At 44.6% G+C, this 14,744-nt stretch overlaps 2 pseudogenes; one reads left to right on the plus strand and one right to left on the minus strand.

The window, feature by feature from the left end:
* Nucleotides 1-1,232: 1,232 nt before the first annotated feature.
* Nucleotides 1,233-1,351, minus strand: LOC134971272 (5S ribosomal RNA; annotated as a pseudogene).
* Nucleotides 1,352-3,300: 1,949 nt separating this feature from the next.
* Nucleotides 3,301-3,419, plus strand: LOC134970430 (5S ribosomal RNA; annotated as a pseudogene).
* The last annotated feature ends 11,325 nt before the right edge of the window (nt 3,420-14,744 follow it).

Raw genomic sequence — 14,744 nt, forward strand, 5'->3', positions numbered from 1 at the left:
ACCCCTTGCTTTTACCCCAGTAGAATTATTTAAAAAACCTGTCTTGAACGTAAACCCGGAGAGGCACCTTTCCTTAAATGTGTTTCTTGTAAAAACACCACATGAGCGCTATCCATATGTAATGTATGCAGCAAGCAAGAATGTTTCTCCGGAACATTGAGGCCTTTCACATTGTAAGAAAGTAATTTTAAGTTAGCCTGAGTGGAGGATGCTAACAGCATTACAAATAGCCAACTAGTATCAACAATGATCACACAGCTAGAGCAGTCAATTCTCACCTGAGAAAGGGAGGGGGCACCTTGGAGGAGAGGAGGGGGGGGGGCACAGGAGGGTAAAAATAGGGAAACAAATACACACAGACATAAGCATGCCACAAGGAGCAGGAAATCATTATAGTAGTATCAATCCTAGGATGTGTCAACAAGTAAAGTATCCGAAATAAAGAAAATTTAAAACAAAAATACTCTGCACTGAAAGCCATGGGGTTTAGTAAGTATCCTATGGACAATAAATATACAGTAATGGGTGGGGGGTTTTGGGATCTGCACTGGACCAGATTGTATAAAAATTTGACAAATGTCATACAATTTGTATATCAAATGAGGCAAAAATGACAAGAATGGTGACCAACATAAAGCTACCGACTTTGCCTTTAGGGCTTTTAGGGTAGAACTGGGTTGGTGGTGCTCCCAGACATTAGTTCAGATCAAACTATGAAAGGGTTGTTTTGCAGAGAAGCAAAAGAGGGACTGTTTTTGTGTCTCTCTGGGGCACACTTAGTTTAAATAGACTGATAGATAAGTTTGTGAAAGTATAAACAATGTATATGCAAAGATAAAACTTAACTTTTAATTTTATAAACAGACGAAAACAATGATAAAAATGTTGCTGTGTATGTCAGCAAAATTGATTAAGACAAGTATTAAATACAAATACAAATAAGAAGATATGTTACTCACTGGGTATACCGTAGGTGGCAGAAGATTTGTCTGCACACCCACTGGATATTAAGCGAGTGTTAATGTTCGACGTTTGTCAAAAGCGAAAATATAGAAATTCTTGTTATCTCCATCCACTTATGAATAGATATACACCTGTATATTCATAAGAGAGATTCAAGATGAACCGGCTTTTGTGAATCCGGACTCCTGGTGGACTAGTCAGCTTAGGTAAGTATGCTGCAAAAATCGCTGGTGGTGGATTTTACTGATCGGCAAAAGGTAAGTTCCTTAATACTACAGTACCCAGTATTCCTAGAGGGTCACCCTTTCTGGTACTAACCAGGCCCAATGCTGCTTGGCTTCCAAGATCAGACGAGATCGGGCATGTCCAGCATGGTATGACTGTAGAAAGTCAGGTAAGTGCCTATCTGCTGGGGGGAGGGCTGCTGCTGCTTGAGCTAATTAGGACAAATTAATCTGATAGATAACGCCAAATATTGCCCAAGAGGCAGCTTGAAAGAGAGACACCACAATATAGATGAGTGAAATGGGTGCAAAATGATTTGTTTCTCTCGTGGGAAATCCCCCATAAAGGAATTCAGATAAGAACAAATACCAAATTTCCCACAAAGAAATTGTGGTATGGCATTAAACAGAATGGTATGTCCTCATTGCTGAATTATATCTTGTGATTGAAGGTGCTGTAAGGATTCACCCTTATGTCAATTTCCAAAAGATATCAACGCAGTAATATAACCTGAGTAAATGATCAGGAAATGTCAAAGTTGCAAATATGTTCTCAAAATAATACAGAAATAATATATGCTGAAACATGCAATTTCACAAAGTATGCAGCACAAAAAGCTGCCTAAACTACTCTGTCTGCTGGAAAAAAAAAATGTATTGCAGTGATCAGAGAAATAGATTGCTGAATGAATTGTGAAAATAATGGCTCATATAGTAACATGAAAATTCACATAGAATCCAGCACATGAGCTGCCTTGGCAGCTGTCTGTCTGTTATAGAAAAATACAATTGTATTTAAATAATCATCACAATGATGAATTACTAAGTAAGTTGCAGAGATACCATACGCTGACTCAAATAGCACAATGAAAATACACAGACTCCAGCACACAAGCTGCAAAAGCAGCTATCTGTCTATTAAGGAATAGCTTATTTAAACAGCTGTATTTAAACAATTGTAACAATTTGTAAAGACAGAATGTATATGAATAAATACTGGCAATAGTATTGCAAAAGCAAAGCTCTCCTGCTGCAAGGATGTGTGTAATACACTGAATTGACTGACTGAACTGGTAGCTCTGACACTAGTAATAAAGGCTTAGATGCACAAATAGCAGGCTAATGAATAGTTTCCCTGCACTGGGTAAATGCCCAGTGTGTGTATGCAATAACCAGGAAAAACGTCAGTCAGCAAAACTGGTTACTATGGAAACAGTCCCATCTGTGCAGCATGCACAGAGTAATGAGACTTCTCCCCTGTAGCGGCACTGGGCACAAGGGGATTGAGACCTTAACCAGAGGGCTGATGCTAGCTACAGAGAGCGATGCTATACTTGCTGTGTGTGCTGGAGGGGAGTCCGCCCGTCGGAGCTCCGTTACGGAGGTCCCGGAAGTCGGGTGCCGGACCGGAAGTGACGCACGTTTCGCTGGGAGGAGCTTGTTCACATTTATTTAGTAATTCATCATTGTGATGATTATTTAAATACAATTGTATTTTTCTATAACAGACAGACAGCTGCCAAGGCAGCTCATGTGCTGGGTTCTATGTGAATTTTCATGTTACTATATGAGCCATTATTTTCACAATTCATTCAGCAATCTATTTCTCTGATCACTGCAATACATTTTTTTTTTCAGCAGACAGAGTAGTTTAGGCAGCTTTTTGTGCTGCATTCTTTGTGATATTGCATGTTTCAGCATATATTATTTCTGTATTATTTTGAGAACATATTTGCAACTTTGACATTTCCTGATCATTTACTCAGGTTATATTACTGCGTTGATATCTTTTGGAAATTGACATAAGGGTGAATCCTTACAGCACCTTCAATCACAAGATATAATTCAGCAATGAGGACATACCATTCTGTTTAATGCCATACCCCAATTTCTTTGTGGGAAATTTGGTATTTGTTCTTATCTGAATTCCTTTATGGGGGATTTCCCACGAGAGAAACAAATCATTTTGCACCCATTTCACTCATCTATATTGTGGTGTCTCTCTTTCAAGCTGCCTCTTGGGCAATATTTGGCATTATCTATCAGATTAATTTGTCCTAATTAGCTCAAGCAGCAGCAGCCCTCCCCCCAGCAGATAGGCACTTACCTGACTTTCTACAGTCATACAATGCTGGACATGCCCGATCTCGTCTGATCTTGGAAGCCAAGCAGCATTGGGCCTGGTTAGTACCAGAAAGGGTGACCCTCTGGGAATACTGGGTACTGTAGTATTAAGGAACTTACCTTCTGCCGATCAGTAAAATCCACCACCAGCGATTATTGCAGCATACTTACCTAAGCTGACTAGTCCACCAGGAGTCCGGATTCACAAAAGCCGGTTCATCTTGAATCTCTCTTATGAATATACAGGTGTATATCTATTCATAAGTGGATGGAGATAACAAGAATTTCTATATTTTCGCTTTTGACAAACGTCGAACATTAACACTCGCTTAATATCCAGTGGGTGTGCAGACAAATCTTCTGCCACCTACGGTATACCCAGTGAGTAACATATCTTCTTATTTGTATTTGTATTTAATACTTGTCTTAATCAATTTTGCTGACATACACAGCAACATTTTTATCATTGTTTTCGTCTGTTTATAAAATTAAAAGTTAAGTTTTATCTTTGCATATACATTGTTTATACTTTCACAAACTTATCTATCAGTCTATTTAAACTAAGTGTGCCCCAGAGAGACACAAAAACAGTCCCTCTTTTGCTTCTCTGCAAAACAACCCTTTCATGACAATAAATATACAACAGAGAGTGGGTGTAAGGGTACTAGTGTATATGACATTGTAGCCTAAATAAATGAGCAAAGTGAATAATCAGCTTAAATCAAATACAGGTAAACAAATAAACAAAGGCCTAGTAAGAGTCATTAGAGACTAATTGACATATGGTCATAACAGAGAACTTCACAGCAAATTAGTGAATAACTGAAGACATTACATTCTCAGCTTACCGGAGAGACTATGCTAGCGAGTTGTTCGCTCGCTAGCAGTTATTAGCAGCCATGCAAACACATTGTCGCCGCCCACTAGGTAGTGTATTTTCGCTTTGCCGAAGTGCGAAAGCCTGAGCAGCAGAGCACCTGCAAAAACATTTTGTGCAAAACAGTACCAGCCCTAAACTTAATCTTCGTGTGCATTGATTCTAACGTTGGAGGGTTGGCTTTTGACGTCACACACCCGCCCAGTGTTCGCCCAGCCACGCTTGCATTTTCCCTGGCACGCCTGTGTTTTTCTGAGCACTCCCTGAAAACGGTCAGTTGACACCCAGAAACGCCCCTTTCCTGTCAATCTTCTAGCGGCCGCCAGTGTGAATGAAAACGTCGCTAGAACCTGTGCAAAACCACAAAGGCCGTTGTACCCGTACGTTGCGCGTGCGCATTGCGGTGCATACGCATGCGCAAAAATGCCATTTTTTAGCCTGATCACTGCACTGTGAACAACGGCAGCTAGCGATAAACTCGAAATGACCCCCACTGAAACTGATCGGTAACATACGAAAATTGAAAATCGGTAAATAACAGTGTCTAATAAAATATAGTAAAAGATGCAGGAAAGTATAGAATCAAGTAACTTCTGCAGAGTCTCCAGGAAAGTCAGTGTAGATTTGGTGTCTAATCATGCGCCATGATTGTTTACCGGGCTGAGACGGTGTAGCTTGCTCCAATGGGTCCATCCAATTTGTAAGCTTAACAGAAGGAAGCCCTAAAGCTGGGCAGAATTTAGGAATGTCCTCATGATCTTGAAGTACATAGAAAACCTCCTCATGGGTCACCTGGATACTTATAGGAAACTCCCAATGAAACCTTTAGTTCCATTTGTTAAGTTCCTCGGTGAGAGGGCGTAAAAGCCATCATTGTTGTAATGTGGCCCAAGAGAGGTCCTGGTCTATGTCAGTGACTTGTGACTTGACTCTATGTCAGTGACTTGTGACTTTTTCAAGATTTCTTCCTTTACTTGGAAATAATGAAGCTGGCAAATTACATCATGTGGACGTTCTGCAGGAGCTCCTTTGGGGCGAAGGGCTCTGTGCGCCCTATGAAATACGATCTGTGAATCCGAATCAGCTTCCAGAGGTTTGTTAAATATTTTGGTCAGAGCATCCACAATACCTTGGGGGGGGGGGGGGACATCTTCCGGCAAAACTTTAATCCTCAGATTATTTTTCCTCCCTCTGTTGTCAATATCCTTCAGTCGGTGTTTCATATCGATCAATGACCGAGATTGATGTGAGACAAGGTGTCTGCCACCACCCTACAATCCTCCAGTGCAACCACCCAATCCGCAACCACAGTGAGACCACTTTGCAAGATGGTAATACGAACTTGGATGGAATCTTGGATCTGTTACTCCATGGACTGTAGATCAATTTTGAATATCTTGGCGGGTTGGAAGGGAATGCAGGTGAGAAACTATAGCCTGTATATCGGTGGAGTCTTTAATAGGACCACCAGATTGAGTAGAGAGACTTGTGAAGTCGCGTCACCTTCCATGGAGTCGGAATCTAGGGATGGTGAAGAGGGGGCCAAGGAGACAGAATCACAGATGGGTGTTCCAAATAGGGTATGGAAAGCTGCAGTTTTGGAAGGCTTTGCCGGAGTGTTGTCAGAATTTTTAGAGCTATGGCATGTCAGCATGAGGCAAATACAGCAGGTAAAACAGGCTGTCATCATGGAAATTATTTTAACGACTAGACACAGCTAGAGCACTGCCATAGTACATGGTCCCCTCTACGTGACTTAGCTACATCATTTCAAAAAGAGGCAATGCCTTGTGGGACGATTGACGGAGTACGTCCAGGAGTTAGACAGCATCCGCATATCAAAGCATGGATTATCAGTATGAAAAGCCAAGCACAATCACTTCTTCATGGAGAGCAGCATTCCACTACTGTAGATCTAGTGGTATCACATCCCACCACCAGGGGGAAGCCTGTGTCCATGGGTGTCTGTATAGGGATCACAAAAGGGGGGATTGGGGATCCCCTGACAGATATAGCACAAAAATCTGAGGCTGGCCAAGTAGTTGATGGGGGAATATGGGCTTACACACAGAAAAATGAAGCACTCAGCAGGGCTAATAGAAAGGAATAAATGGCACACTACACTGCTGCTGTTAGCTTGTCATTGCATTCCCCATTGTAACTGGAGTGTCAGTAGCCCAGTGAGAGGGAGTAACCACCAAACCCTGTACCTGTAGTCCAGAACTCGTCAGGGGCTTCCTGGAATGGGATATGGCAGTTAGCAGAGCAACACGAGGGATAGGCAAGATGACCGCCGGACGTCCTGCAGCACTCGCAAGCCTCTCAGCAGAGCAGCAGAGTCCAGTGCCACTGGACCCCAGGGAAGGCAGCAGAGTGGAGGCATTAACTGAGGTCCAGCAGGTCCCACTGAAGCATTCAGGTCAAGGCCAGACACAGGAGGAAGGAGGAATGCAGCTGGCCGTGAGTCCAGGGGCCTCAGGTGGCAGTCAAACAGGAATCGAGGTCCCTACCTGGGGGTTGCGGGAAGGCCGCAATCCACGGGAGCTCCAGTGGGTGCTCTCTGATTCCGTGGCATTCACCCAGCTAGCCCAGGGGACTCAGAAAGGCCACAGCAGGTCAGAGAGTGGTGAGAAAGGCCAGGAGAAGTGACCAGGAGGGTATAAAGTCAGCATTAGCCAGAGCAGCCTACAAATGCTGCCATCTCCCGTAGCGGCCAAGCCACACCCCAATTTTAGGCTTTTTGTTTTTAGCTTTTATTATTTTAGAATTACATTAAGGCAGAGCCTCTGGATGGACAGATATATCACCGCTTTCAGATACAGCAGACAAAGCATCCCTTTTTCCGATACAGCAGGCAGAGCACCCCTGGACTGATACAGCAGACAGGGCACCCCTGGCTGATACATCAGACAGGGCACCCCTGGACTTATACAGCAGACAGGGCACCCCTGGACTTATACAGCAGACAGGGTACCCCTGGACATATACAGCAGCCAGGGCACCCCTGGACATATACAGCAGACAGGGAACCCCTTGACTTATACAGCAGGCACGGCACCCCTGAACTTATACAGCAGGCAGGGCACCCCTGGACTGATACAGCAAACAGCCCCCCCAGGACTTATACAGCAGACAGGGCACCCCAGGACTAATGGAACAGACAGGGCAACCATAGACTTGTACAGCAGACAGGGCACCCCTGGACTTATATAGCAGACAGGGCACTGCAGGACTTATACAGCAGACTGGGCACCCCTGGACTGATAGAGCAGACAGGGCACCCCTGGACTTATGTAGCAGACAGGGCACCCCAGGACTTATACAGCAGACAGGACACCCCTGGACTGATACAGCAAACAGGCCCCCCAGGACTTATGCAGCAGACAGGGCACCCCAGGACTAATGGAACAGACTGGGCAACCATAGACTTGTACAGCAGACAGGGCACCCCTGGACTTATATAGCAGACAGGGCACTGCAGGACTTATACAGCAGACTGGGCACCACTAAACTGATAGAGCAGACAGGGCACCCCTGGACTTATGTAGCAGACAGGACACCCCTGGACTGATAGAGCAGACAGGGCACCCCTGGACTTATGTAGCAGACAGGGCACCCCTTAACTTATATAGCAGGCAGGGCACCCCTGGACTGATACAGCAAACAGGCCCCCCAGGACTTATACAGCAGACAGGGCACCCCAGGACTAATGGAACAGACAGTGCAACCATAGACTTGTACAGCAGACAGGGCACCCCTGGACTTATATAGCAGACAGGGCACTGCAGGACTTATACAGCAGACTGGGCACCCCTGGACTGATAGAGCAGACAGGGCACCCCTGGACTTATGTAGCAGACAGGGCACCCCAGGACTTATACAGCAGACAGGACACCCCTGGACTGATAGAGCAGACCGGGCACCCCAGGACTTATGCAGCAGACAGGGCACCCCAGGACTTATACAGCAGACAGGGCACCCCTACACTCTCCAATGCCAGAGTGAAGATGGTGCCGATCAGAGGCGGGTGGGAAAACCCGAGCTAGGCTTGGATCCCGGCTCGGATCGCAAAGTTCGGGGGGTTTGGTTCTCAGGGAACTGAAACCGCTCATTTCTAGTTAAAAAGGCTGTCAGCCTGATCATTTCTCTCTCATACTGCTTGAGGGAAATGGAGAGACTATGGAGTCTCTGAGGAAACTTGCTCTTTAAATCCAGTGAGCTGTGCATGGAAAAAACTTCTAGTATTTTTTGTTTTTGTGTGTGCGCTAGACGTATCCTGTGTATATTTAGCGCCAGACAGCAAGGTATTTATTTTGATGTTTATTTCTAATTTTTGGTTGAGGCCAGTTGCACCAAACCAATGGACTTGTGTAAACTCTCAGCTGCTGCATCCTGCCATCTACCCAGTAGATGGTACCTGATCCCCTGACCCTGTTATAACATGGTGGAGAATGCAGGCATGATCTGCACATAAGTGAATGAAGTAGCAGCTATGGGAACCCTGTAGAAAGCAGGCCTGTGTCTGCCTGGACTGAAGCTGAAAATATGGCGCAGAGTAAATCTGCAGGGGCAATACTCTGCAAAGGTTTTTTCACAGTGTGACATGCTGGGAGCTGTAGTGCTTAGCACACAGAAGCAAGTCCAGTGGTTCTTTGTCTGCACAATTGTGGAAACCTGTACAGTTAGACCCACTTTTTTTGGGAATCCAGTACTGACATATGTCCTGGGTGAAAGTGGCTACAAAATAGCTGAATAACCCCAACAACATGGAGGACGTAATTAAGGCCTTGCTACAAGTGAGAGCAGTGCAGCAGGAGCCACCAGGGTCCAACAATAAACCACCAGGCAACATCAGTTGGAGGTTAAAGAGATATAGAGCAATATCACCAGGACCGTGAGATACTTAAAGAGGTTGTGTAGTATCTCGCAGCATGGCCTGAAAGTGGTTCGCCAAATGTCCCAAACCGTTCCAGCTCCATATGGGCTAGTCATTTCTGTCATAAAAAGGATAGAGACTGATGATGCAGAGGAGTATCTGAACAAGTTTCAGAGGACATCCGATCAAAAGAGTTGGCCTAAAAGACAGTGGGCTGACCTTTTGGCACCCTTTCTCTCAGGCAAGCCACAAAAAGCGTATTTTGATTTAAGCATTGCAGATGCTTTGAACTATGAAAAACTTAAAACAGAAATTCTGACTCACCTGGGAGTTACCCTGTTGGTCCAAGTGTAGCGCGTGCTTCTCTGGGTATACTACATGGACAAACCTCCCCACTCATAAATGCACAACTTCATCCACCTGACCAAAAAATGGAGATATTAACTGGACCCCAGATGGTTAAAGTTGTCACAGACCATTATTTGAGGTGCCTGCCGCGTGACTTTGCGCAAGAGGGTGAGCCATGAAGATCTTATGACAGCTGACCAGCTAGTTGAGATGGTGGAAAGGTAATTGATGGCAGAGAAACTGCTGGCTATACTGCAGCAGCCCCTAGATCCACGACAGCACACTCCTGTAAAACCTGGTAAGACTGCTCTGTAAGAAAAGGGTCCTGGGCAGTTAATAGCGCTCAAAAATTAAGAGACTGAGTGCTCACTCTAAAGATAGGTTAGTGCAGCCAGAAAGGTCTCAGCCACCTAAAAGACTTGACAGTCATGTGAGTGAATGTTTTAGGTGTGGTATGCCAGGATAAGTTGTTGCTTGTTGCCCAGCAGTTAAAAATAAAAACATGCAATGTGATGCTGTCTTTGAATGTCGCAGAAAGTGTTACTTTGACAGGTTAGCCTGTACTGTTGCACCTTTGTCTGTGACCACAAAAAAAATGTGTGAAATGTTCATGGAAGTGTAGAGGCATTGCTAGACTCAGGATGCTTATTTACCCTTGTGAAAGATGGGTTGACAAATGCTTTAAAGTTCCAGCAAACAACTGCTGGTGTAACTTGTATACATGGTGACACCCACCATTATAATACTGCTGAAGTGAATATTGAGACTCTTTGTGGTTCAGCTATTGTAAATGTGGGAGTGGTCCCTTCCTTAGTACATGATGCTATAATAGGAAGAAATATTCCCCATTTTTGGAAGTTATTGGAATCCTGTATGATCACAGGTGTGAATAGTATTGTACCAGTAGACCATCCTGGTGATTTGCTGCTCACACGTGTGACCTTGACACCCTCAGACCCATGTCCTTTTGCTAGTATGACTGGGTAGTAGACAATGAGGAACACAATTAAGTATATCCTCCAGGGGAAGGAGAAGATGTAGATGGTGCTGAAAGTATTCCTCATATTGAAGTGAGAAAGGATGTGTTTGCATCAGTACAGTTAAGAGACTCCACATTGATAAGAGCCAGAGAAAATGTGAAAGTTATCAATGAGGAACCAATAGAGCCTGATAACAGGTACCCTCACATTGCCCTCCACAGTGAGCTCTTGTACCAAGTGACAAAAAAGGGTCAGGATGTGATCTATGTTTGATCTAGCTCATGATCACATCACAGCAGGACACTTAGGGACTGAAAAGACCACTGAGAGGATTTTGCAGCAGTTCATTTGGCCCAAGGTGTATAAAGCTCATATTTGCCAACCTGACCCTCTCCATGAGGGAGAAAATGCTCTGTTCTTGGACTTTCCTGGTAATGTATGATTGCCATCACCTGTGGTGAGCTAGTTGATTGATAAGAAAGGTGTTTCACCACAGGTTATGCAATCATACATTACCAGGAAAGTCCAGGAACAGAGCATTTTCTCCCTCATGGAGAGGATCAGGTAGGCAAGTATGATAAAGCTGTATCTGAATATTGTACTTCTTGCCCTTAGTGCCAGTATCATGCTCCCAGAGCCCATCTCAAAAGCACCTTAGTGACCATGCCTGTTATAGAGGTCTCATTTGACTGGATAGCCATGGACCTGGTTGGCCCTTGTTAAAGTCTGCTCAGGGTCATCAATATGTTCTCGGAATAATGTATTAGGCTACTTGATATCCTGAGGTAATCCATTGCATAATATGTCTGCCAAGACAATAGCTAGAGAGCTGTTGCATGTTTTTAGTAGGATCGGAATACCAAAATCAATTTTGACTGACCAAAGTACCCCTTTTATGACTAGAATTTTGCAAATTGTTTAAAGTTAATTACCTGTAACATCAGTTTATCATCCCTGAACAGATGGGTTGATAGAAAGGTTCAACAAAACCTTAAAAAGTATGCTGAAAAAGTTTGTTGATCAGGAAAGGAAAAACTGGGATTACTTATTGCCATATTTTATGTTGGCTATTAGAGAAGTACCTCAATCTTCCACAGAATTCTTTCCTTTTGAATTGCTATATGGGAGACATCCCAGGGAGTTGCTAGATGTTGCTAAAGAGACAAGGGAAGCACACCCTATAAAATTGTCAGTGAACATGTTTCACTGATGCAGGACAAGATTGCAGCCATGGTGCCCATTGTCAAGGAACATATGGAGCAGGCCCAACAAGCTCAACAGACAGAATATAATCAGAATGCCCATTTATGTACATTTGCACCTGGAGATAGAGTTCTTGTTATGATACCCACAGTGGAAAGCAAGTTTTTGGTTTAAATGGGGTTAAAAGCTGTAGAGAGCTCCAATGAAAGATCTTTGTCCTTGCAAGATGCCCTGGCGTAATTCAGAACTATTTGGGAACATAGCTGCCTTGGACTTGCTTGAAGTCAAGGGAAGCTTCAGTTCTATTTGGGTGAGACTCCTAGAGCCCACAAGAGATGTTTCACCATTAGCAACCCCCCACTGTTCCCTTAGTGCTTGTTGCACACACCGGTACTTAGGGTTCCCCTGGACTTAATTCCTCCAGCAGTAGGAGCTCACCCAACAGGCCAGAGAGCCCAGATTATACGGAACAAAGACTGACGAGAGAGAATACAGCCGTGTCTTGAGTGCTAAGACTCAACTTGATGAGACTTTGGGACAACTGGGTCCTACATGATCCCCCCGTACTAGAGTAGGACATCAGCAGATACAGACAGAATGTCAGGAGCAGCTGTGGTTCAGCCTTGTGGGGTAAAAGCAGTCTGGCAAGATATATTACAATGCTATAAGAATTTCTTATTAGAAACAGGGATGAATTCTCAGCACTGCTGAAGTTGCTTGACCTTGCAGAACATCAACGAACATGTCAGGTATGCAGGATTGAGTGAATTTTGCCCTAGCAGGATGTCAGCAGACAGGACCGGTATGCAGGATTGGTTGAAGCTTGGCCTAGTATAATGTCAGCAAACAGACCAGATATACTGGATTGGCCATAGGCTTAACTTTGCAGAATATTAGCTGGCAGTCCAGGTGTGCAGTATTGACCTGAGCTTGGCCCTGCAGGATGTTGGCAGACAGACCTGGCATGCAGAATTCACCAAAGCTTAACCTTAAAAGATGTTAGCAGACTGACAAGGCATACAGGGTTGGCCAAAGCTTGACTTTGAAAGATGTTAGCAGATTGACAAGGCATGCAGGATTGACCGAAGCTAAACTTGCAGTATGTTAACTGACAGACCAGATGTGCAGGACTGGCTGAAGCTTGGCCTTGCAGGATGTCAGCAGACAGGCCAGGTTAGCCAGGAATATTCAAAGTACTTAACAGAGCGACAAGGGCTCCCATGGTAACTGAGGATTATAACCAGCAAGGTCAGGCAGGAGTGTCAGGGTGATCAAAGGGAGGAAAGCCAATTCGGAGGCCCACTGGGACAAGCCCCTCTAAATTACATATTTCATGCAGCTGGAGTGCTGCATATCACTGCAGGTTGCCCACAACCCCCCATGATCGCCTGGGGCCTGCCATGACCTGGACTAGTGCCTAGCCGCCAGAGTGGCTCAAAACATAAGTGTATCAACCAGGCAAAAGTAATCCTGAACAAATTTACCATGTTAACCTAATTAAACCCTGGAAGGATAGGGTGGCCCTGTCAGCTGAACCTTGCCCACCATTAACTTCAATCCCCACTGTTCCCGAAGAAAATGTCAGCAACTCAAAAGAACAACACTAAAGAATTCCTCATTAGGAACAGGGTTGAATTCTCAGCACTGCCCATAAAAAAGCAAGACATAGATCCAGAGGTCAAGTTCAACATAAAGCCATATCAAATTCCTGGAGCACAACGAGAGGCTGTCTCTAAAGAGATTAAGAATATGCTAGAACTTGGTTACATCGAGGAGTCTAACAGTGAATGGTCCAGCCCTATAGTTCTAATTACAAACCCAGATGGCAGCCTATGCTACTGCAATGATTTTGTAAGTTAAATGCAGTATCCAAGTTAGATGCATAACTCAAGCCCTGTGTGATAGAAAGGCTAGAAACAGCCATATATCTCACCACACTGGACCTGACTAAAGGTCACTGGCAGATCCTATTAATAAACAGATAGAAAAAACAGCTTTCTTTGTTCCTATTTTAGAATAGGATGTTGCCTTTTGGGTTGCATAGGGCTCCAGTAACCTTACAATGAATAATGGATCAAATGTTGAAGCCTCACAGGTTGTATGCAACTGCCTATCTGGATGATGTGGTAATCCATAGTCCAGACTGGGAGCCTCCTTTGGGGGCATATTCATTATCATTTATTTGTCACAATTTCTACACTCCCCATACTAAAGTATGTGGATATAGAAATTGTGACATTCATCAAACTCTAAAAATTATTTATTTTCAGAATTTGAAAGGGACACTGTTCACCATCCTGAGATGGTGAACAGCTCTCAAATCTCTGCACAAGTTGCTGTTTACACAGCAGTTTGTACAGCTGAGGGGTAGGGGGAGAGGAGGGGGCCATGGTTTCAGAGCAATCTCTGCAGTCGAAAGCTTCCATCAATAAAGTCCCAGGGAGTCATTGCTACAACGTGATCTGCAGCCCCGGGAATGTGGTGCCAGAGCGGTGGGATGGGGGTGTGTGTGCTCACCTCCGGGCTGACAGTCTGGCCAGCAGAAGTGAGGTGGCCACAGCTGAGTAGAAAACTGTCGCGGGGGCTGTGACTGAGCAGATAACAGTGACTGAGGTGCTGCGGGAAGGTAGGGGTGCACACCTCCAGCATGTCAATCACAAATACTGTGCATCCAGGGAGCCAGGGGGAGGTGAGCAGCCTGCATGCGGATACTGGCCGGGCCTGGGGAGAACTTTAGTGTACTCTAGGGATGGTGGGAGGTAGGGACGGGGGGACCCATTGTTAAGTTTGCTTAACTTACAGGAAAAATCCGTACCTTATTACACAGTGGTTCGTGCCGCTGCTGCCGCTAAGTGTGTGCGCTAAACCTCTATGAAATGTATGCACATTGCGTAAGCATGCCAACACGCTGTGAGCACAATGCAGCTACACGTGTGGGTGAATACACCTTAAATCATTAACAGAAATGGAATGCGACACCAATAGTTATATGTTATGTTGTGGTCCACAGCAGCAACAAATATTTACTAAAAAGGGGTATACACAGAAATACAATATCACAGAGAAGAAAAAAGAAAAATGCAGTAAGGGGGGGGGTGATTGGAGGAAGAAAGAAAAAATTATGACAACCGTCCTTGATTTTGCCGTTC

This window comes from Pseudophryne corroboree, chromosome 11, assembly GCF_028390025.1.
Source record: "Pseudophryne corroboree isolate aPseCor3 chromosome 11, aPseCor3.hap2, whole genome shotgun sequence".
In the NCBI taxonomy this organism is placed as follows: Eukaryota; Metazoa; Chordata; class Amphibia; order Anura; family Myobatrachidae; genus Pseudophryne; species Pseudophryne corroboree.